The 25,012-nt window shown below is 39.5% G+C and overlaps 1 protein-coding gene across 2 annotated transcripts in view; it reads right to left on the reverse strand.

The window, feature by feature from the left end:
* The window catches only part of CPNE4 (copine 4), a 736,278-nt gene that overhangs the window by 657,288 nt on the left and 53,978 nt on the right, over window positions 1–25,012 (reverse strand). The window lies entirely within an intron of this gene.

Here is a 25,012-nt window from a genome sequence, read left to right on the forward strand (position 1 = left end):
CCCTTACAAACAAGCATGTTGTGTTTCTCCAAAAGTACTCTCTGTTGCCTATTCCTGACTCTTAAGATCCACACCTAAAAGACTAAAGATAGAACATACAGGATTGAAGGGGGCTCATGGTCCCACATTACAATCCTCAAAAAATGACCTTAAAGACAGACTAGCAGATGAAAAGATAGAGACAACATAGGTGACATTACCAAGAGTCACACACACCGAATACCTAAAACCAATTTTCCATTCATCTCTCTCCCTTCTCCCTTTTCCCTACTCAGATCCAGATCTGCCACTGCATACATATCACCAAGTTGTATCCATTCTACTTCCAAAATGTTTCTCAACTTTATCTCCATCCCAGCTGGCCATATCCAGATCATCTCATTTAATGGTCATTCATGCATTCACCCAGCCAACATTTTTGAGTGCCTAAAACCGTACTAGATTGTTTGAAGTGCTCAGAATTCCATGCATATTCAATTGCCCAGGCCTTTGCTGTTCCCCTTTGAGTAGACTCCCCTTCTAACCTGACAAATTCCTATTTACTCCTCGAGGCCCTGCCTTTTTCTATGATCCCATAGCAAGTTGCTCGTGCTTCCATTACAGCTAATATCTATTTCCTCATGCCTAACAAGTGCCTATTGTTCAGCAGGTGCTAAGTCAAGGGTCGATGAAGAGACATCTTTTCTTTTCCCTTGGAATTGGTTATGTTTTAGGAACCAGTCTAACCACCAGATCTGACAGTTATAATCAGACCATTACTTTATTTTCATTCAGTATTTGATCTTCTCTCAATGTCCAGTTCACATACAATGCACCACAACAAAAAAAAATGTGCTCAGACACCCCGGAACAAAACAAAGACCATCCTTCTGAATCACAGCAGATAGCATAGACTGGACTCCTTACAGGATTAGAGAAGACTGGAACTATATCTCAAATATTCCTTCCTCCCCTTTCCATTCATTCATTCATTCAACAACATTTATTGAGCACTTAATATGTGGCAAGTGCTGTTATAAGAACTGAAACATTTATAGTAGAATATTTATCTAAACCATGGAATCCTAAACAAATAGATGGGCTTCCAGTGGGGAAATGCATCTGTTAAACCCCAGAAACTGTTATAAAAAAAAATCCAGTGAGTAAATCCACTTTCGTGGGAGAGAAAATGGCTTTCAGCAGATTCTCAAAAAATCCCTGAAAAAAAAAAAAAAAAAAGTTGTTCTGTATTGCTCTATACCCTGCTTAGAATAATAAATATTTATACCTGAACAACTTCCAAGAATTTGTTATTTGCTATATAAAGGAATCCTCTCTCATTAAAAGTAAGGGCAAAGTTTTTGGACTCCTGGCAAGATGGTCAAATAGGAGCAGTTCCAGTCTGCAGCTCCCAGCCAGACCAATGCCGAAGACAGGTGATTTCTGCATTTCTAACTGAGGTACCCGGTTCATCTGATTGGGACTGGTTAGACAGTGGGTGCAGCCCACGGAGGCCAAGCAGAAGCAGGGTAGGGCATTGCCTCACCCGGGAAGTGCAAGGAACTTGGAGAGTCTCCCTCCCTCAGCCAAAGGGGAGCCATGAGGGACTGTCTTATCCGGCCCAGATACTATGCTTCCCCCATGGTTTTTACAACCCACAGACCAGGGGATTCCCTCATGTGCCTACACCACCAGGGCCCTGGGTTTCAAGCACAAAACTAGGCAGCTGTTTGTGCAGACACTGAGCTAGCTGCAGTTTTGTTTTTTTTTTTTTTCCCATACCTCAGCGGCACCTGGAACCCGAGCGAGACAGAACCGTTCACTCTCCTGGAAAAGGAGCCGAAGCCAGGGAGTCAAGTGGTCTAGCTCAGCGGGTCCCACTCCCACAGATCCCAGCAAACTGAGAACCACTGGCTTGAAATTCTCACTGTCAGCAAAGCAGTCTGAAGTCGACCTGGGACTCTTGAGCTTGGTAGGGGGAGGGGCATCCGCCATTACTGAGTCTTGAGTAGATGGTTTTCCACTCACAGCCTTAAGTAAGCTGCCCGGAAGTTCCGTGAAGCTCACTGCAGTGCAGCAAAGCAGGTGTAGCCAGGCTGCCTCTCTAGATTCCTCTTCACTGGGCAGGGCATCTCTGAAAGAAAGGCAGCAGCCCCAGTCACGGGCTTATAGATAAAACTCCCTGCCGGGCGCGGTGGCTCAAGCCTGTAATCCCAGCACTTTGGGAGGCCGAGACAGGCGGATCACGAGGTCAGGAGATCGAGACCATCCTGGCTAACCCGGTGAAACCCTGTCTCTACTAAAAAATACAAAAAACTAGCCGGGCGAGGTGGCAGGCGCCTGTAGTCCCAGCTACTCAGGAGGCTGAGGCAGGAGAATGGCGGGAAACCAGGAGGTGGAGCTTCAGTGAGCTAAGATCCAGCCACCGCACTCCAGCCTGGGCGACAGAGCCAGACTCCATCTCAAAAAAAAAAAAAAAAAAAAAAAAAAAAAAAAAAAACTCCCATCTCCCTGGAACAGAGCACCTGGGGGAAGGAACAGCTGTGGGTACAGCTTCAGCAGACTTAAATATTCCTGCCTGCTGGCTCTGAAGAGAGCGGAGAATCTCACACCAAAGCTCTGCTAAGGAACAGACTGCCTCCTCAAGTGGGTCCCTGATGCCCGTGCCTCTTTACTAGGAGATATCTCCTAGCAGGGGTCGACAGGCACCTCATACAGGAGAGCTCTGGTTGGCATCTGGTGCGTGCCCCTCTGGGATGAAGCTTCCAGGGGAAGGAGAAGGCAGCACTCTTTGCTGCTCTGCAGCCTCCGCTGCTAATACCCAGGCAAACAGGGTCTGGAGTGGACCTCCAGCAAACTCCAGCAGACCTGCAGTAGAAGGACCTGTTAGAAGGAAAACTAACAAACAGAAAGCAATAACATCAACATCAACAAAAAGGACACCCACTCAAAAACCCCACACAAAGGCCATCAGCATCAAAGATCAAAGGTAGATAAATCCACGAAGATGAGGAAAAACCAGGGCAAAAAATGCTGAAAATTCCAAAAACCAAAATGCCTCATCTCCTCCAAATGATCACAACTCCTCTCCAGCAAGGGCACAAAACTGGATGAGGAATGAGTGTGACAAATTGACAGAAGTAGGGTTCAGAAGGTGGGTAATAACAAACTCCTCTGAGCTAAAGGAGCATATTCTAACCCAATCTAAGGAAGCTAAGAATCTGATAAAAGGTTACAGGAACTGCTAACTAGAATAACTAGTTTAGAGAAGAACATAAATGACCTGATGGAGCTGAAAAACACAGCAGGAGAACTTGGTGAAGCATACACAAGCATCAATAGCTGAATCGATCAAGTGGAAGAAAGGATATCAGAGATTGAAGATCAACTTAATGACATAAAAGGTGAAGACAAGATTAGACAAAAAAGAATGAAAAGGAACAAACAAAGCCTCCAAGAAATATGGGACTATGTGAAAAGACCAAACCTATGATTGATTTGTGTATCTGAAAGTGATGAGAAGAATGGAACCAAGTTGGAAAACATACTTCAGGGTATTTTCTAGGAGAACATCCCCAACCTAGCAAGACAGGCCAACATTCAAATTCAGGAAATACAGAGATCATCACTAAGATACTTGTCAAAAAGAGCAACCCCAAGGCACATAATCGTCAGATTCTCCAAGGTTGAAATGAAGGAAAAAATGTTAAGTGCAACCAGAGAGAAAGGTCAGACTACCTATAAAGGGAAGCCCATCAGATTAACAGCAGATCTCTCTGCAGAAACCCTACAAGCCAGAAGAGAGTGGGGGCCAATATTCAACATTCTTAAAGAAAAGAATGTTCAACCCAGAATCATATCTAGCCAAACTAAGCTTCATACACAAAGGAGAAATAAAATCCTTTACAGACAAGCAAATGCTGAGGGATTTTGTCACCACTAGACCTTACAAGAGCTCCTGAAGGAAGCACTAAATATGGAAAAGAAAAACCAGTACCAGCCACTGCAAAAACATTCCAAAATATAAAGACTAACAACACTATGAAGAAACTGCATCAACTAATGTGCAAAATAACCAGCTAGTATTGTGATGACAAGATCAAATTCACACATAACAATGTTAACCTTAAATGTAAATGGGCTAAATGCCCCAATTAAAAGATACAGACTGGAAAATTGGCTAGAGTTAAGACCCACTGGTGTGCTGTATTCAGGAGACCCATCTCACATACAAAGACACACACAGGCTCAAAATAAAAGGATGGAGGAATATTTACTAAGCAAATGGAAAACAAAAAAAAGTCAGGATTTGCAATGCTAGTCTCTGATAAAACAGACGTTAAACCAACAAAGATCAAAAAAGACAAAGAAGGGCATTACATAATGGCAAAGGGATCAATTCAACAGGAAGAGCTAACTACCCTAAATATATATACACCCAATACAGGAGCACCCAGATTCATAAAGCAAGTTCTTAAAGATCTATAAAGAGACTTAGACTCCCACAAAATAATAGTGGGAGACTTTAACATCCCCTGTCACTATTAGACAGATCAATGAGACAGAAAATTAACAAGGATAAGCAGAATTTGAACTCAGCTCTGGACCAAGCAGACCTAACAGCCATCTACGAAACTCTCCACCCCAAATCAACAGTATATACATTCTTCTCAGCACCCATTGCACTTATTCTAAAATTGACCACATAATTGGAAGTAAAACACTCCTCAGCAAATGCAAAAGAATGGATATCCTAACAGTCTCTCAGAACACAGTGCAATCAAATTAGAACTCAGGATTAAGAAACTCACTCAAAACCACACAACTACATGGAAACTGAACAACCTGCTCCTGAATGACTACTGGGTAAATAACAAAATTAAGGCAGAAATAAATAAGTTCTTTGAAACCAGTGAGAACAAAGACACAATGTACCAGAATCTCTGGGGCACAGCTAAAGCAGTGTTTAGAGGAAAATTTATAGCACTAAATTCCCACATCAGAAAGTGGGAGAGATCTAAAGTCAACACCCTAACATCATAACTAAAAGAACTAGAGAAGCAAGAGCAAACAAATTCAAAAGCTAGCAGAAGACAAATAACCAAGATCAGAGCAGAACTGAAGGAGATAGAGACACAAAAACCCTTCAAAAAATCAATGAATCCAGGAGCTGATTTTTTGAAAAGATTAACAAAATAAGTAGACCACTAGCCAGACTAATAAAGAAAAAAGAGAAAAGAATCAAATAGACACAACAAAAAATGATAAAGCGGATATCACCACTGATCCTGCAGAAATACAAACTATCATCAGAGAATACTGTAAACACCTCTATGCAGATAAACTAGAAAATCTAGAAGAAATGGATAAATTCCTGGACACATACACCATCCCAAGACTAAACCAGGAAGAAGTTGAATCCCAGAATAGACCAATAGCAAGTTCTGAAATTGAGGCAGCAATTAATAGATTACCAAACAACAACAACAAAAAGCCCAGGACCAGACAGATTCACAGCTGGACCCTACCAGAGGTTCAAAGAAGAGCTGGTACCATTTCTTCTGAAACTATTCCAAACAATAGAAAAAGGACACATCCCTAACTCATTTTATGAGGCCAGCATCATCCTGATACCAAAACCTGGCAGAGACACAACAAAGAAAATTTCAAGCCAGTATCCCTGATGAACAACAATGCAAAAATCCTCAATAAAATGCTAGCAAGATGAATCCAGAAGCACATCAAAAAGTTTATCTACCACGATCAAGTCAGCTTCATCCCTGGGATGCAAGGCTGGTTCAACATACACAAATCAATAAACATAATCCATCACATAAATAGAACCAATGACAAAAACCACATGATTATCTCAATAGATACAGAAAAGGCTTTCAATAAAATTCAACACCCTTTCATGCTAAAAACACTCAAACTAGGTATTGATGGAACATATCTAAAAATAATGAGAGCTATTTATGACAAACCCACAGCCAATATCATACTGAATGGGCAAAAACTGGAAGCATTCCCTTTGAAAACCGGCACAAGACAAGGATGCCCTCTCTCACCACTCCTTTTCAACATAGTGTTGGAAGTTCTGGCCAAGGCAATCAGGCAAGAGAAAGAAATAAACATATTCAAATAGGAAGAAAGGAAGTCAAATTGTTGCTGTTCGCAGATGACATGATTGTATATTTAGAAAACCCATCATCTCAGCCCAAAAACTCCTAAAGCTGATGAGCAAGTTCAGCAAAGTCTCAGGATACAAAATCAGTGTGCAAAAATCACAAGTATTCCTATACACCAATAATAGACAAACATAGAGCCAAATCATGGTGAACTCCCATTCACAATTGCTACCAATAAAATAAAATACCTAGGAATACAATTTACAAGAGATGTGAAGGACCTCTTCAAGGAGAACTGCAAACCACTGCTCAAGGAAATAAGAGAAGACACAAACAAATGGAAAAAATATTCCATGCTCATAGAGAGGAAAAATCAATATCGTGAAAACGGCCATATTGCCCAAAGTAATTTATAGATTCAATGCTATTCCTGCCAAGCTACCATTGACTTTCTTCACATAAGTAGAAAAAAACTACTTTAAAATTTCATATGGAACCAAAAAAGAGCTTGTATAGCCAAGACAATCCTAAGCAAAAAGAACAAATCTGGAGGCATCATGCTACCTGACTTCAAACTATACTACAAGCGTACAGTAACCAAAACAGCAATGATAATGGTACCAAAACACATATATAGACCAGTGGAACAGAACAGAGGCCTCAGAAATAATACCACACATCTACCACCATCTGATCTTTGACAAATCTAACAAAAACGAGCAATGGGCAAAGGATTCCCTATTTAATAAATGGTGTTGGGAAAACTGGCTAGCCATATGCAGAAAACTGAAACTGGATCCCTTCCTTACACCTTATACAAAAATTAACTCAAGACGGATTCATGACTTAAATATAAAACCTAAAACCATAAAAACCCTAGAAGATACCCTAGGCAATACCATTCAAGACATAGGCATGGGCAAAGACTTCATGACTAAAATACCAAAAGCAATTGCAACAAAGGCCAAAATTGACAAATGGGATCTAACTAAACTAAAGAACTTCTGCACAGCAAAAGAAACTATCATCCCAGTGAACAAGAAACCTACAGAATGGGAGAAAATTTTTACAATCTATTCATCTGACAAAGGTCTAATATGTAGAATCTACAAGGAACTTAAACAAATTTACAAGAAAGAAACAACCCCAGCAAAAGCAGACAAAGGATATGAACAGACACTTCTTTAAAAGAAGACATTTATGCGGCAAACAAACATATGAAAAAAAGCTCATCACACTGGTCATTAGAGAAATGCAAATCAAAACCACAATGAGATACCATCTCATGCCAGTTAGAATGGCAATCATTAAAAAGTCAGGAAACAACATCTGCTGGAGAGGATGTAGAGAAATAGGAACACTTTTTTACACTGTTGATGGGAGTGTAAATTAGTTCAACCACTGTGGAAGACAGTGTGGCAATTCCTCAAAGATCTAGAACCAGAAATAGCATTTTGCCCAGCAATCTCATTACTGGGTATATACCCAAATGATTATAAATCATTCTACTGTAAAGAACATGAACACATATGTTTATTGCGGTACTATTCACAATAGCAAATACTTGGAGCCAACCCAAACGCCCATCAATGATAGACTGGATAAAGAAAATGTGGCACATACACACCATGGAATACTATGCTGCCATTAAAAAGTATGAGTTCATATCCTTTGCAGGGACATGGAAGAAGCTAGAAACCATGATTCTCAGCAAACTAACACAGGAACAGGAGACCGAACACTACAGGTTCTCACTCATGAGTGGGAGTTGAACAATGAGAACATGTGGACACAGGGAGGGGAACATCATACACCAGGGCCTGTCAGGGGGTTGGGGGCAAGGGGATGGAGAGCATTAGGACAAATACCTAATGCATGCAGGGCTTAAAACCCAGCTGACGGGTTGATGGGTGCAGCAAACCACCATGGCAAATGTATACCTATGTAACAAACCAGCACATTCTGCACATGTATCACAGAACTTAAAGTATTAAAAAAAAAAAAGTAATGGCAAAAACTGCAATTACTTTTGCACCAGCCTAATAAAACACCTTGTTCAAGCTTAAGAGATACAGCATGTATTAGTCTGTAAATAGGCTCTTTAAGTGTATGTAAGCCTTTTGTAAAGGATATTTGTCTTAATTTTTAGTGTATAATAAACTCTAAAGGACACTTGAGGCTGTTTTCTGATTTTTTTTTCTTCTCACTAAGAACAGTGCTCTGAACACAGGAGACACTCGATAACTGACCAACCATCTTGGTGCACTTCAGAGCACAGGTCTAAGGGGCAGCAGGTGCTTTACTTACAAATTAAAGTGACTCCAAAATACAAACACAATTATTAAATTCTCTTCACTTCATTTTGTCCTCTCTAGTTCCAAAATGACATGCATATGCTTGGTGAGCATCATGTCAAATAAAACAAAGCAAAACAAAAGCAAAACAAAAGCATGCACTTTGAAATCAGACCTAAGGACCTCAGTTCCAAACTCTCCTCTTCAATTACCAGCTGTGTAACCACAGACAAGTTGTTTGATCTCTGTAGGCCTGTTTTCTGCCTATATAATGGATTTTGTCAGAATTCAATGAGACATGCCTAGCAAAGGGCCTGCTCTATAACAGATGCTTGTGGTCATAACTGGTGCTGTTTACCAAGGATTTCCAGGTCTGTCCTCTTCCAGTCAAACTTCCCTGCCCTCTGAAAATTGGGTATAGAACCATATGACTTGCTTTGGCCAGTGAAATGGAAATGCAAGTCATCTGTTTTACTTTGAGAATCAGTATATGAGTTGCCATTTCCATTTTCCAGTGCTCTAGAGATAGTGGAATCACATGTTGAGATGAAGCCTCACTTATCTGTGTCTCTGCATAACTTCAGTGAGTGGAGACACACCAACTCCCACACAGATACCAACCTAACTTGTCAGCCAAAGCAAGACATGAGCTTTCCTTATGTAAGTCACTGAGATTTGGAGCTTGTTACAGTGATATAATCTAGTGTATGCTGACCAATACTGTGCTTAATAAATATTAGCTCTTTTTCCCCATTAAGTCTCATTAGCTGCACATTTCCCTGTTGCATTTTTTTTTTTTTTTCTTAGAAATTGGTCTAATCTCAAAGTTTGCCCTGATATGAATAAGTTTGTTTCCTTGATGGGGCATTTGGGCAAGAAGCATATAATTTATACAGTTTTTTAATTAAATTTTATTTAAAGGCAACTTAAGGGGATGGGGTTTATAATCTCTCCTTATGCTGCACTTTCTAGATCCTCTGGAGCTACTGCTTTTTATCACTTTTTCCACTTCCCCATATCAAAATACCTCCAGAGTTAAACAGCTTCACATTAGATTCCATGATCTAGCTAGATCACTTATCACAGAAATGGAAGGTTAAAGTTGTATTGTGAGCATATGTATGTGTAGGGGTTAGTGGACGGTTGTTGTTACTTCCCATTATTAATGTAGATACAAAATTAATGGATCATCAATTTGAGAGGGTAGCAGCATTTCCCAATTATCTGTTGCTGCCTAACAAACTGCCCCAAAACTCAGTGAGTTAAAACAAAAACCATTTACTTTTATCTCATAATTTTCATAGGTCAGGAATTTGAGAAGGATCAATTCTCAAATTACTAAATCATCTGCTAGATGATTCTTCTGTTCCATGTGGCATAGATGAGGTCACTCAGTGGTATTCATCTGGCAGCTAGAAAGGTCTAGAGAGTCCAAGATGGTTAAACTCACATGTCTGACACCTTGGGGGCAACATCTGGGAGGCAGAGCTCAGCTGGGTCTGTTAACTGGAGTGCTGACACGGTAGTCTCAGGGTAGTTAGATTTCTTATAGGGTGGGTCAAGTGTTAAAGTTCCTAAAGTTCTAAAAGTTCTAAATCATCACTTCTACTGAATTTTACTGGTCAAAGAAGACCAGTAAAAGGCATCCAGCTCACATGGAAGGAACAGTAATTCCATGTCTCAATGACAGTGCCAGCAAACATTTGCAACTATCTTTATTATACCATAGAACCACAACCTCTTGAATGCTTCTCTGATTCCCTAAGATATCATTAGGTCCAAAATCTCCAGTCACTACATTAAAATTTGACAAGCAAAAAGTAATTCCTTTACAAGTTTAAATGCCTTCCTTTTTGCCCCAGACGGTCATCTGAACTCATTTACAAAACCTTACTGTACTCAATATTTTTCTTGTCCCTGCAGTTGCACTCTCTTCCTTTGCTATATTCCCTGGAGTCTGGCCTCTAAGGGCTGCCTCAGTGGATCCCTTGCCCTTACGTTTCCAGCTGGGAGTAGTCAATGGGGGACACTGGCAGGGAAGTAAAGACCAAGAGGAGAGTGAGCAAGACCATTGCCCTCCAGCTTCCAAGTCACTGGAGTTGATCCCATTCCTCTAGCTGAGCTAAGGCCACAGCCCCAGGCAGGCAGGCAGGCCCCTCTAGAATGACAGCTGTTTTCTCTAGTCCCAACAATTTCCCTCTCCCCTTGTCCCTTCAGACTTACATATGATTTGCCTTTGTTTCTCTTGCACTTAATTCAGTGTCTGGCACTTGGTAGATGTTTAACGAACGTTTATAGAAAGAACTGTTGGATGAATGGGTAAATAAGATAATGGCAAAGGAAATATATTTAAGAGAAGAAAATGTTCATGGCAACTGAGTGTCAGGATTAGGATTATGAAATTTCTTATCTTCCTATCCTCTAGAGAGAAAGGAAAAAAAAAAAGAAAAATCAACAAAAAGAAATGCCTATACTCTCAGAAGACAGTAAATGCTGTTCTCTCAGAGACATTGAAGCCAATGAAAATACCAAGGGTTACACATCAACACTTCCTTGGCACACAAAGGTCTTACTGGCAGCAACAAGTATATACTTCCGTATGACTGCAAGTCTATAGTTCTCTGCCTGATGAATTCCTCAAGTTATGCTAACCAACTTGGAGCCTCATCATAGCACTTACAAGCAGAGTTTCTTTGTATGAGGTAAAGTGCAGAGAGCTAGAACAAATGCCAATCCCTGGTGATCTTTTGTCCCCTTTCAAATAAATAGATGGCATTACTGGGAACACGGAATTCTGGTCTTTCCTGTTGGAATTCCAAAAGACAAACGTTGGGCCCCCAAGGAAGCTGCTGCTCTCATGGTACAAAGGATGCTCCTCACATCTGAGAATAACCATTCAACAGTGTCAAGGGGCTGAAAAACCCATTCCTGCAGCTCACAACAGGACCTAGTTGAAGACACAAAGGAAGAAGGCCAAATGGTACAGAGCACTAAATGGCTCTATTTTTAAGGTAGTTCTGAACTGGGCCAGAAGTGATCTGGACTCATCATCCTGCATTTGTTCTTCCCTCCCTAGCTGACCTCGGGCAAGCTACTCATGTTTCTAGGGTTCTGTTTCCTCCTTCATAAATGGGAGGGCTGGACCAGATGTTCCCAATGAGCTTATCTCCGATCTACCATTCTGAAATCACAAGTCTCAAAGCCTGGCAACAAAGCACTAATACAATGGGTTTTACTCCTAATCTTTCTTTGAAATCCCAGCTGTCTCATGTATTTTCTTAAAAAAGAATTGGAGCATAGAAAGGTCTACAACTAGCTTAAGTCTCACCTTTTATTTCATAAATGTACATACACCCCCTAACTCACCCTTTTGGCCCTAAAAATCCCAACTGGTTGTAACAGCAGAGTATGATTTAGCATAAACTCACAGTGTGTGTGGTGACTTGGAAAAAAGTCATTTTGTACAACTGATTTGTGGTATCATAGCCATCTTAAAAGATAACGAAACCTGAGTTTAAAAGAAGAAAAGAAAGGCTGGAGATTTTCAGCTGTGTTCAAGAAGATTTTTAGGAGATCTTGAAAGAATTCCTGTCATTTCAAAGTTCTACCAAGCCTCTGTTCTATGGACTGTTTCTTCTCCCCAGAGTCCATCTATGTAAGGTGCAAAAAAAAAAAAAAATTGTCAATTTTTTCCTAAGAAGAATCAACGTACTACTACTAATAATAGAACTATGTGATGATGATGATAGCTGATATTTATATAGCCTCTGGTATGGATCAGGCATGATTCTAAGTGCCTTACATATATTAATTAACTTATTCTTCAGCACATTTTTTAATGATAGATACTATATCATCTCCATTGACAAACAAGGAAGCTGAGAATCCAAAAGGTTAAGTAATTTTTTCAAGGTCGCCCAGCAGAGCTGGTGGCAGAGCTGGTATTCAAACCCAGGCAATTTGATACCAGTATTAATGCTTTCAAAACACTATACTGAATGGCTTCCCCCACATCAAAATGTATCCATTCCAAAGAAATCTAGAAAGAATGTTTTGAACAGTTACAGCCGTGGAAGAATGGGCATGAATTTTTATCTCTAAGGTCAATTTAATTTGTTTATCTACTTAACTATTACCCAGGAAGAATAGGAATAACGTCAAAAGCATTTATCTTGTCAAAAACATAATTGGTTTGCCAAGCGTAATGTTATTTTTTACCCTAAGAATTCAGCACAGATTGTCAAGCCACAAAATCTGCATTCCTGGGCTCCTTACCCTATTTGAAATATGTTATCCCAAACTGCAGTCCCAGACCAGTTTCTTTGAATCACCATGGCAACCAGAGTCAATAGAGATGCCCCCATGTAAATTTACCAGGGAAGGGCTGTCATTCAAATCCTGTTTGTGGTAAAAAGGAGGTATTTGGACAGAATCTATCCTACCAAAGACTTTTCATTCTAAAAAGGGAAACACTCTTGCTTTTGTCAGAACTTTCTATTCTCAGGTCTTAATACATTAGTTTCTTTTTTTCTCCCTGGAAGAGGTTAATGAAAATCCTTAATTTCTATTTTCCTTCACAATGGTAATTGTAAAATTTCTTGTGCGCATATGTGTTTGCAGATGTGTCATGTGCATATGCCTGCATCTATACACACATATGTGCATATATGTATATATGCATACACAGTGAATGCACATGCATATACATACAATATGCACATACACACACCTAATACATGCATGCACATATGTACTGACTTCCCAGCTCTCCTTGACATAGCACACTCAGCTTAAATGACTCTGACAGACAACCTGCTTGTCTGGAAGTAGATTCAGCTGAGAAAATATACCAAGCAGCATCTACCTTCTCTGCCTGTAATGAGAAAAGGGCTAACTCAAATGTGATCTGATTCATTAACAGAAAAGTCTCTGCTTGCTCCTCCCTGCCTCCCATACTCTGTCAACAGGGTCAAGCCTATCTGCCCATTGTTTCTCTTGCCGCCTCAGACTGTTCGAAAAGGGATTAAAGAAAAAGAGAGAGGCTGGGCCCAGTGGCTCACGTATGTAATCCTAGCACTTTGGGAGGCTAAGGCGGGTGGATTGCTTGAGCTCAGGAGTTCGAGACCAGCCTGGGCAACATGGCAAAACCCTGCCTCTACAAACAGTACAAAAATTAGCCTGACATGGTGGTGCATGCCTGTAGTCCCAGCTACTTGGGAGGCTGATGTGGGAGGATGGCTTGAGCCTGAGAGGTGGAGGTTCCCATGAGCCGAGATTGCACCCCTGCACTCCAGCCTGGGTGACAAAGCCAGACCCTGTCTCAAAAATCAAATAAGTGAATAAATAAAGAGAGGTAAAGACAGAGAACCATCAGATTTTTTCAAAATTTGTATTATTCATTTTTAACAATGGCTTTAAAACCATCATCAAATTGAGACTGCAGCCTCAGAGGAGTTGGCAAAACCTATCCTGCAAGAGAGAACTGCCTGTCAAATTTTAACTAGGTTCTGGGGCTTTTAAATGTCCTTTTCAACACTAAGCCTGCAAGTTAAGAGAACCCAGTCAAAGTCATGAGGAGAAATATGAAGCAATAGGAAAGTCAGCCTCCAGCAAATATAGGACAAAAGCACAGGTTTTCATGGTGTGATAGAAAAACCCTGGTTGGCAACTTGAGTGAGTTACCTGGGCATGAGAATGACTTCTCCTAGCTGCCTACTCCTTCTACTTTGGGAATGGGGAGGACTGGATTCATTTACCTGAGGCTTCTCCCATTGCTACCAGCCTAGGCTTCTACGCAAACATTCCAGAACTATGACAAGCCCTGGGTGCGGCTGGCTCCAACTTCTTCAGCATAGATCACCTCACATCCAGGGAAATCTACTCATACTGCTTCTGCAGGCCCTGAATGCCTACACTGCAGAAATAAACACCCTGACATTTATACCTATGGAGGAAAATGAAAGGTGACCCTGAAAAGAATGAGGTAATTTTGTACCAGTTGCTATCCTAAGGGACTTTGTAGGGTAGGGAAATCAGAGTATAGGCTGAAGTTCTTAGTACTTCTGTTTGTGTATTCAAATCATAAACATATATATGCATGCATAGATATGTATGCCTAGTGTACACAGAACTTATCCAACAAATGTATCAGGTTATAAGGAAATGACATGCAAATAAGGATGACCATCACATCATGGCTTCTAACAATGAAATAAACAAACATAATAAACAATAAATTAAATAATTTAAATGTCCTCTGATACAGTGCAAGTAAAATAGATAACATATCCATACTATGCAGTTGTGACAAAGATTAAAGTAAACTTATGGATGTTGATATTTAAAAAAAAAAGAAAAACTCCAAGACTTTTTTTAAAAAAACTTAATAATCTGTCACTATTGTTGTTGTTGTTTTTAAAGAATGCTCTCTCATTCTTTTCTCCCTCCCCCAACCTCCTGTAAAACATTCTACCTTAAAATGTTTCTAGAAGGGTCACAGTGGTATTTGTGGTTATATATGGGGAAGAAGGCTAGGGTCAGAAACCTGGGCTAGGAGGGAGACTTACTTTTGTAGGGTTTAATTTTTTTAATACGAAGACCATGGCTTACTTTTCCAGCTAAAAAAAAATAAGTTTGCCTCATATAAAAACAAACAAACAAATGAAACCACAACAGCAACAAAAACTTTGATAGAGTTCACCAAAGTTATTTTCCCTTTATGAGACCACTACGTGGCAATTTGGGTCTGAGACTCTCTAGAAGAAAAAGGCTTTGGTTTTTATTATTTTAAAGAGAGTGAATATTTTAAAAAGTAGAAGAGGAGGAGAATAGAAGGAAAGAGAGAAAACAAGTCTCCTCCTGAGGTATATGTCAGAAAATTATATCTAGCATCAACACCCAAGAGGAAAAGCAATTAAGGCAAGCTCAGGGGCATAAATCATAAAAAAAGATCAAGGAAATTACTTCTGAGTTAAAGCCAAAGGAAATGACCTGGTTATATAACAACTGCAAAGGATTTGGCAATTGGCTTTTACATATCTGAAAGGGATAAACAGTTAACACTAAAAACACCAACCACTAAAAAAAATTAATAGGTGATAAAGGAAAACATTACCATTCTTTCTTTCTTTTTTTTTTTTTTTTGTGAGACAGAGTCTCACTGTGTCACCCAGGCTGGAATGGAGTGGCGAGATCTCGGCTCACTGCAACCTCCGCCTTCCAGGTTCAAGTGATTCTCCTGCCTCAGCCTCCTGAGTAGCTGGGACTACAGGCACACACAACCATGTCCGGCTAATTTTTGTATTTTTAGTAAAGATGGGATTTCCTCATGTTGGTCAGGCTGGTCTCGAACTCCTGACCTCATGATCTGCCTGCCTGAGCCTCCCAAAGTGCTGGGATTACAGGCATGAGCCACTGAGTCCAGCCACATTATCATTCTTAATAAATCCATTTTAAGTAAAACTTCCTCATTCTTTATCCCAAGAGTCTCTGTAAAGATGAAAATCAAATATTAACTAATTCTTCTGAGCAACAACATTCAAGCACCTTGGAGTTAAAGGGTAAAGGAAGCACAGTGAGAGGGCTCCAAAGTTGCACTTAAATTGTTTCGTAAGTGGACCAAGTTACTTAGAAGAAATCTTTACCACGTAGTTAATGATTAGTCCAAGTAAGACACCATTTTGTTGTCACAGTAATAAACAATATACAGTAATAATTAGCTGTGACAGCACCTTCTCCTTTCAGGACTGTGAAAAGTAGCACAGGATAAGAGACACTCACACCTCAATTAGGGCCTACAACTAAAGTTGCATCCTATCTTTAAAATTCAGTGAATTTACATTTGACAATCACCCAAAAAACAAACTATCTAGCCATCTCCCATACCATGCAAACACACACATACGCACATACACACACCCCCAAACACAAACACATACAATAGAAACCACTGCTATGCTATTCAGTTTCAAGCATCTCCTCTATGTGGTTCTTTTTTTATTTTTTAATTTTCCTACATCATTAAAGATGTTTATTTAAAGTATTTTTCCATAAGTTATTGGGGGTATAGGTGGTATCTGGCTACATGAGTAAGTTCTTTAGTGATTTGTGAGATTTTGGTGGACCCATCACCCAAACAGTATACACTGCACCATATTTGTAGTCTTTTATCCCTCATCCCCTTCCCACTCTTCCCCTCAAGTCCCCAAAGTCCATTGTGTCATTCTTATGCCTTTGCATCCTCATAGCTTAGCTCCCACGTATCAGTGAGAACATATGATGTTTGGTTTCCGTTCCTGAGTTACTTCACTTAGAATAATAGTCTTTAATCTCATCCAGGTCACTGCAAATGCTGTTAATTCATTCCATTTTATGGCTGCATAGTATTCCATATATGGAATATATTCATATATATATTCTATATATATTCCATATATATTCTGTATATTCATATATATTCCATATATGGAATATATATTCATATATATATATATATATATGCACGCCACAATTTCTTTATCCACCCTCCTCTTTTCTTGGTTAATCTTGCCAATGGTCTATCAACTTTATATCTCTTTTTAAAGAACCAGCTTTTTGTTTCATTAATCTTCTGTATTTTTTTTTTGTTTGTTTCAATTTCATTTAGTTCTCCTCTGATTTTGGTTATTTTCTTTCTTCTGCTGGGTTTGGGTTTGGTTTGTTCTTGTTTTCCTAGCTCCTTGAGGTGTGACTTTACAGTGTCAGTTTGTGCTCTTTAATTCTTTTTGATGTAGGCCTTTAGGGCTATGAACTTTCCTCTTAGTACTGCCTTTGCTGTATCCCAGAGGTTTTTATAGTTGTGTCATTATTGTTGTTCAGTTCGAAGAATTTTTTAGTTTTCATCTTGATTTTGTTTTTGACCCAATGCTCATTCAGGAGCAGGTTATTTAATTTCCATGGATTTGCATGGTTTTGAAGGTTCCTTTTGGAGTTGATTTCTAGTTTTATTCCACTGTGGTCTGAGAGAGTGCTTGATATAATTTCAATTTTTTAAATTTATTGAGGATCGTTTTATGACCTTTCATATGGTCTATCTTAGAGATAGTTCTACTCACTGTTGAATAGAAAGTGTATTCTGCAATCGTTGGATGAAATGTTCTGTATATATCTATTAAGTCCATTTGTTCCAGGTTATAGTTTAAATCCATTGTTTCATGACTTTCTGTCTTGATGACCTGACTAATGCTGTCAGTGGAGTCTTGAAGTTTCCCCCTATTAGTGTCTTGCTATCTCATTTCCTAGGTCTATTAGTAATTGTTTTCTAAATGTGGGTGCTCCAGTGTTAGGTGCATATCTGTTTAGGATTGTGATATTTTCCTGTTGGATAAGGCTTTTACCATTATATAATGCCCCTCTTTGTCTCTTTTAACTGCTGTTGCTTTAAAGTTTGTTTTGTCTGATATAAGAATAGCTATTCCTGCTCACTTTTGGTGTCCATTTACATGAAATGCCTTTTTCCACCCCTTTACTTTAAGCTTATGTGAGTCCTTATATGTTAGGTGAGTCTCCTGAAGGCAGCAGATGGTTGGTTTGTGACTTTTTATCCATTTCTGCAGCTCTGAATCTTTTAAGTGGAGCATTTAGGCCATTTACATGTAACGTTGGTATTGAAATGTGAGGTACCATCGCATTCATCATGCTGTTTGTTGCCCGTGTACTTTAAGTGTTTTTTTTCCTTTTTAACTTGTATTTTATAGGTCCTGTGTGATTTATGCTTTAAAGATACTGTTTTGATGTGTTTCCAGGATTTGTTTTAAGATTTAGAGCTCTTTTAGCAGTTCTTGTAGGGGTGGCTTGGTAATGCAAATTCTTTCAGCATTTGTTTGTCTGAAAAAGACTGTATCTTTCCTTCATATATGATGCTTAGTTTTGCTGGATACAAAATCCTTGGCTGATAATTGTTTTGTTTGAGGAGGCAGAAGATAGGGCCCCAATCCCTTCCAACTTGTACGGTTTCTGCCAAGAAATTTGCTGTCAATCTGAAAGGTTTTCCTTTATATGTTACCCGGTGCTTCTCTCTCACAGCTCTTAAGATTCTTTCCTTCATCTTAACTTTGGATAACCTGATGACAATGTGCCTAGGTGAATATCTTTTTTGGATGAATTTCCCAGGTGTTCTTTGTGCTTCTTATATTTGGTCTCTAGCAAGGCCAGGGAAGCTTTCTTCTATTGTTCCCCCAAATATGTTTTCCAAGCTTTTAGATTTCTCTTCTTCCTCAGGAACACCAATTATTCTTAGGTTTGGTTGTTTAACATAATCCAGACTTCTTGGAGGTTTTGTTCATATTTTCTTATTCTTTTTTTCTTTTTCTTTGTTGGATTGGGTTAATTTGAAGACCTTGTCTTTGAGCTCTAATTTTTTTTTTTCTTCTACTTGTTCAATTCTATTGCTGAGACTTTCCAGAGCATTTCACATTTCTAAAAGTGTCCTCAAAGTTCCTGAATTTTTTATTGTTTTTTCTTTAACCTATCTATTTCCTTGAATATTTCTCCCTTCACTTCTTATATCATTTTTTGGATTTCCTTGCTTTGAGTTTTGCCTGTCTCGTCCCTCCCTGATCAGCTTAATAACTAACCTCCTGAATTCTTTTTCAGGTAAATCAGGGATTTCTTCTTGGTTTGGTTCCATTGCTGGTGTACTAGTGTGATTTTGTGGGGTGTTGATGAGCTTTGTTTTGTCATATTACCATGGTTTTCTGGTTACTTCTCATTTGGGTATGCTCTGTCAGAGGGAAGGTCTAGGGCTGAAGGCTGTTCTTCAGATTCTTTTGTCCCATATGATGTTCCCTTGATGTAGTACTCTCCCCCCTTTCCTATGGATGTGGCTTCCTGTGAGCCGAACTGCAGCGATTGTTGTCTCTCTTCTGGGTCTAGCCACCCAGCAAGTCTCCCCAATTCTGAGCTGGTACTGCGGGTTGTCTGAACAGAGTTCTGTGATGTGAACTGCCTATGGGTCTCTCAGTGGTGGATACCAGTGCCTATTGCAGTGGAGGTGGCAGGGGGTGCAATGGACTCTGTGAGGGTTCTTAGCTTTGGTGGTTCAATGCTTTATTTTTGTGCTGATTGGCCTCCTGCCAGGAGGTGGCACTTTCCAGAGAACATCAGCTGTGCTAGAATGGGGAGGAACCAGTGGTGGGTGGGGCCCTAGAACTCCCAAGATTATATGCCCTTCATCTTCTGCTACCAGGGTGGGTAGGGAAGGACCATCAGGTGGGGGTGGGACTAAGCGTGTTTGAGCTCAGACTCTCCTTGGGCAGGTCTTGCTGCAGCTGCTGTGGGGAATGGGGGTGAGATTCCCAGGTCACTGGAGTTGTGTACATAGGAGGATTATGGCCGCCTCTTCTGAGTCACGCAGGTTGTAAGGGAAGTAGGGGAAAGTTGGCAGTCACAGGCTTCACCCAGCTCCCACACAGACCTAAGAGCCGGTCTCACTCCAAAGGGCTTGGTTCTTCCCCCGCCTGTGGAGCATGCACACCAGATTTGTGCCCTCCCCTGAGTTCTGGCCAGAGGCTTCTCATCCAGTTCAAATTGTTACAAAGTCCAGCTATAGATATGCTTCTCCCTGTGTAGTTATACCTGGTGCTTATCTCCCGTTGGATCACTGGGGTGCCAGGCAGGAGTGGCCTGCTAGGAGACCCAGCAAGCTCCCAGGGCCTTTCTGCTGCTTCCTCTACCCCTGTATTTCGCTCGGCTCTCCAAATTGACTCAGCTCCAAGTAAAGTCGGAAACTTCTCCCACAAACAGACCTTCAGCTTCTCCAGTGGGAGTGTGTGTTTGGGGGAGGAAGGCCTCCCTTTCCCACTTCTGTGGTTGGAGCACTCACAGTTTTGGGGGTGTCTCCCAGGTCCTGCAGGAGCAGACCCTTTCCTTCAGAGGGTCTGTGGGTCCTCTGGGGATTGCTGGTTTGTTCTTGCAGTCAATTTGGAGCTAAAACTCACAATATGAGCCCCCACACACTGCTCTGTCCAGAGTCGCAATCTAGTCCTGCCTCCCGTCCACCATGATGATCGAACCTCTTCTTTATATGGTTCTTTAAAGGTCCACTGTATGATCACTGAAAGCTCTGGAACCTTGCTACATCTACGTTGCTTGACTTCATTTATCAAGATAAATTGTCTTACTACTAAAACTTTATCCATTCAGATCTCTTAACAGATGAGCCATTTTAAACTAGTTAAAAAATTTATGTATATAATTTAGTAAAAACAGTTGAAAAGATATAAATACATTTGTCATAAGATAAGTTAATGAAGATATCAGAATTCTTAAGACCCCAATTAATCTGCAGTTATTCATTGCACACCTTTTGTGCACTGGATGCAAATGTATTCAGGTCCTTTATTGCAAAAATGAAGTGCTAGACTGAGAAACTGAAGCCATATAAAAGCAGTAATTGGTTTCTCAACTACAGTTATTATGTGCTGAATTATTATAAACAACTTCTCATCCCCTTTACCAGGATTAGTGTTTATGGTTAATGGAAGGTCATAACTTTTACTTTATTATTTGTTTGTTTTATTGCCAGAGTCATTGGTGGTATACTATTGTTATTTACTTGCATGAATTTTTTTGTTTACACATAAGAAAGTACATGTTGATTTTTTAAAGAAAGATCAAGATTTATTTTATTATTATGTGTGTTAAATATTCAGGAAACTTTAAATTGGCTTATAATAAATTACATATATATGAAATACTATCTAAAAATATTCTGCCTACATTATCATTATGGATGCTCTAAAGTTTATGCTTCTATTAAAGTGATAGATACTACTGACATGAGCAAACAAAATCTTCTTAAAAGAGAAAAAGATGAGACAATTATCTTTTAGTACATTTAATTACTTCATCATTTTTATGTTCCAAATTATGTTACCAAAATCTTTGTCTAAAAATTGAAACTAGAAAATACTATAAGCACACTAATATTGAATTATATTTTGTAAGCTTTAGACTTTCTGACTAATAACCATTACCCTTTAAATGTCTAAGTTCTCAGGTACTTAAGTTTAGGGTCTTGGAAGTTAACTCTGATTAATTCCATATTTGTCTAAATTTACTGAAAATTAATGTGATTATTTTTCTCTAACAGTAGGATTCATCCTTAAAATGTATATAGGTTTACACTACAATTTTATATACAGAACCTGGTAAGACTAATTTACATGTATATCACACTGAGACTGTGTAATTGCTAGAATGACACATGCATCTTTAAAATACTTACATATTATAAATTCCTTGCTACGATGTGGAGTTGCACAAAAAGACTTATTGGATATCCTAATTAACACAAAAAGATCTCTTTAAAGTGCATAACTTTAAAGGCACTAACTTCTTGAAATTCCAAAGTCTTCCAGTTAAGCATTTACCTAGTTATAATAGTTCCAAAATTCAAAACCAATACTTTGTATAAGGGTATAATTTATAAAGTGGTAGGGACACTGTAGGGCAAAGACATATTTCACTCCCCAAATTTTGGCATGATCATCCCTTGGGTTTGAGAACAACCAAAGATAAAATTATATAAACATTTTCTATAGATGATTTTCCTTCATGTCTGTGGAGCCAAAGAAACATTCGAATATGTCAGAGACAGATATCAAGAGTTTTCCAGGAGGAAACTGAAACAGGAGTTGCAGCCACTATCTCCATTGAAGACAACAGCTGCACAGAATCCTTAGAATCAGCTGATTTACATCTATATGTCTAATGTGCCCCAAGAGAGTCACTGTTTCTTCACATTACAAATTATTTCAGTGCTGTGTATATAGGAGAAGCACAAGGTAATCACCACCTTACAGTGAATTCAGTACTCCTGCCAAAACCAACCAGAAGCATTTTGCTCTGTTGACCAGTAGAAAACTTGGCTGCTCCTATGTAGATCTCAGCATCTGAGACAATTCCTCTTCAAAGCACTGTTCCATGTGCTCTCACTGTAACAGATTAGCTAGGCAGGTAATTTTTCCTTTCAGTTGAGACTTGGAGATATTTGCTTCTTTCAGAGGCCACACAAATGGTAAGTAACTGAGCAAAGACTCCACAAAGATCTCCTAACTCTTCATCCTGTGTTCTTTATACTGAACTGCACAGCCTCTAGATAAACTTATCTTCTATCATATTAGATCTTAATCGTTACAACAGTACCATTTCCCATTATTAAAAGTATAACTACATAAGGGTTTCTTGTGATTTTAATTCACCAAAAAGAGCAGTGCTTGTGCATACAGAAAGATTTGTAAATATTAGAGCTGGGACAAACCTTAGGAGATGAACTAATGCTCCTTTAACTATTCTTCCCACCTCTGTCACAGTGGTTGATGTGTAAACAAGCTTCTGACATGAAAACCCTCCCATATATAGCTACTGCTACCAAGTGTTTACTGAGCTACTATAGACATCAGTGCCTGCCTATGTCCCTTTTTCCCTGAATGATTTTCACACATGCTGGTCCATCTTCCAACTGTACCACCTACATCTCTTTCCTTGAGGGCTTGTTCTGGTCACTAGATCCTTCTCTGTTCAAATACATGGAAGATTGTAGTGCCAGAGAATTAAGAATCGATGACTGATAGGAGTTGGTAGATTAATACCTCAGTTTCTTCCATCTTCTAGGGAGATACCTCTGAGGTCCATCTTCCACATTGGTTCTCAGAGTTCCCCAGTAAGATTAAGCTCCAATTACTCACAATGCAAGTGTGTGTGGTAATCCACTCCTTATTGACTTTCTTCTCTTTCTCGTCTGACTTCTCCACCCACCTATCAGTATTTCCTGGGGTGACCTCTGTCTTATATTGAGTTGCTGTGACAAATTACCATAGACTGCATGACTTATAAAGAACAGAAATTTACTTCTCAAAGTTCTGGATCCTGAAAGTCTGTGATCAGGGTGACGGCATGGTGAGGGCTCCCTTCCAAGCTGCAGAGTGTCAACTTCTCATTGTGTCCTCACATGGCAGAAAGACTTAGAGAATCCTCTAAGGTGTCTTTTGTAAGGGCACTAATCCCATTCATGAAGACTCTACCCTTATCACCTAAATTACTTCCCAAAGTTCTTACCACCTAATATCATCACATTGGGGATTAAGATTTCAACGTATCAGTTTTTTGAAAGGGACACGTCAGTCCATAACAACCTTTCAAACTACTTGCATCCAAATCCTTGTCTTGGAGTCTGCTCCTGGGGACCCAACCTAAGATATTAAGTGTTTTACTATGTGTCACATTTGAAGCTTAGTGCGTTTCTGTTTTATGTTAATTAATCCTCAGGATAATCCTGCAAGCTATTTTTAATACCCATTTTAAAGATGAGAAACATGGAACTTACAGACATTATAACTTGCCCATGATTGCCCAAATAGGAGTAGAAGAGCCAAGATTCAAAAACAGGTTTATCTGACTCCAGATCTTATTTTAACCACTAAGAATTGTAAATTCTTTAGCAGTGCTGCCCCACAGGTTTATATACAAAATTAAAAATATATTGGATCACTTTATAATCAGTGGAATTCAATGACCAGTTGAAACCAATTAACTCATATGCCCATCAACTCCAAGAAAATACTATATTCAATGAAAAACCTTAAGTGAGATGCAGTAATAAAAGCTATCACTGATTTCTGCTCCCTAGTCCATGTACTGAGCATAACGCTGATGATGGGATGATTGTCTGGTCTTGTTTAGGCCATCATCCTGTTATATTTATCCATGGACTGAGCATAATGAGATGATGGCCTAAACAAGATCAGACAATAGTGACTATTGGAAATAATTCTAAGGGTTTTCAACCAAGATGGATGGAAGAAATATGATAATTACGTCCATCTTTTTATATTTCCCAAAGGAGTAGAAGCACTGACAACATTATTTAAACATATTAGTAACTGCTAAATGATAAATGTGAGGTTAGGAAAAGTCAGTGCTTGAGAAGACTACAGAAATATCATCTTACAACTGCTTTAACCAGATTAAGCCCTTCTCCTTAGCAGTATTTACCTATAGAGGGTGTGTAATGGCAAACCAGCTCTCTAGGAGGAGGTCAGGGAGGAAACAGAACCCGATCGGTAGTGTTTGCCAATTTCTGTTGTGTAACTACTTCCACCATGGCCAAGTTCAAGCTAACAACATGATGTCATTGAATAATTTAAATGACATCCTATATAGTTGGAAGCACACAATCTGCCCTCACAATCCAGTATGGGTCAGCTCTAGCACACCACTGCACCCACAGGATGATGAGAGCAACAACCTAATGGCTTCAGTGCATCTCCTTTAGGTTCTAGGGAAGCTAGGAGATGAGAAAAGCAGCAAACAAACAAAAAAGCGGGCAAATCTGCTCTAGGCAAGATCTGCTTTATTCTGAGAGGTAACGACTCTTCTCTCCTAGCATGGATCAGAGGCAGGAGGAGTTGTGCAACATAGAATTTAAGGATAGACAAAACAGTGTTTTTCAATTTTGGCTGCATATTACAATCCCCTAAGAATTTTCAAAAAGTCCTGATGTCCAGTCCTCACTCAAGACCAATTCAATCAGAATCTCTGGAAGTGGTACTTAGGCATCAGTTGATATTGATG

Source organism: Rhinopithecus roxellana, chromosome 1 (assembly GCF_007565055.1).
Source record: "Rhinopithecus roxellana isolate Shanxi Qingling chromosome 1, ASM756505v1, whole genome shotgun sequence".
NCBI lineage: Eukaryota > Metazoa > Chordata > Mammalia > Primates > Cercopithecidae > Rhinopithecus > Rhinopithecus roxellana.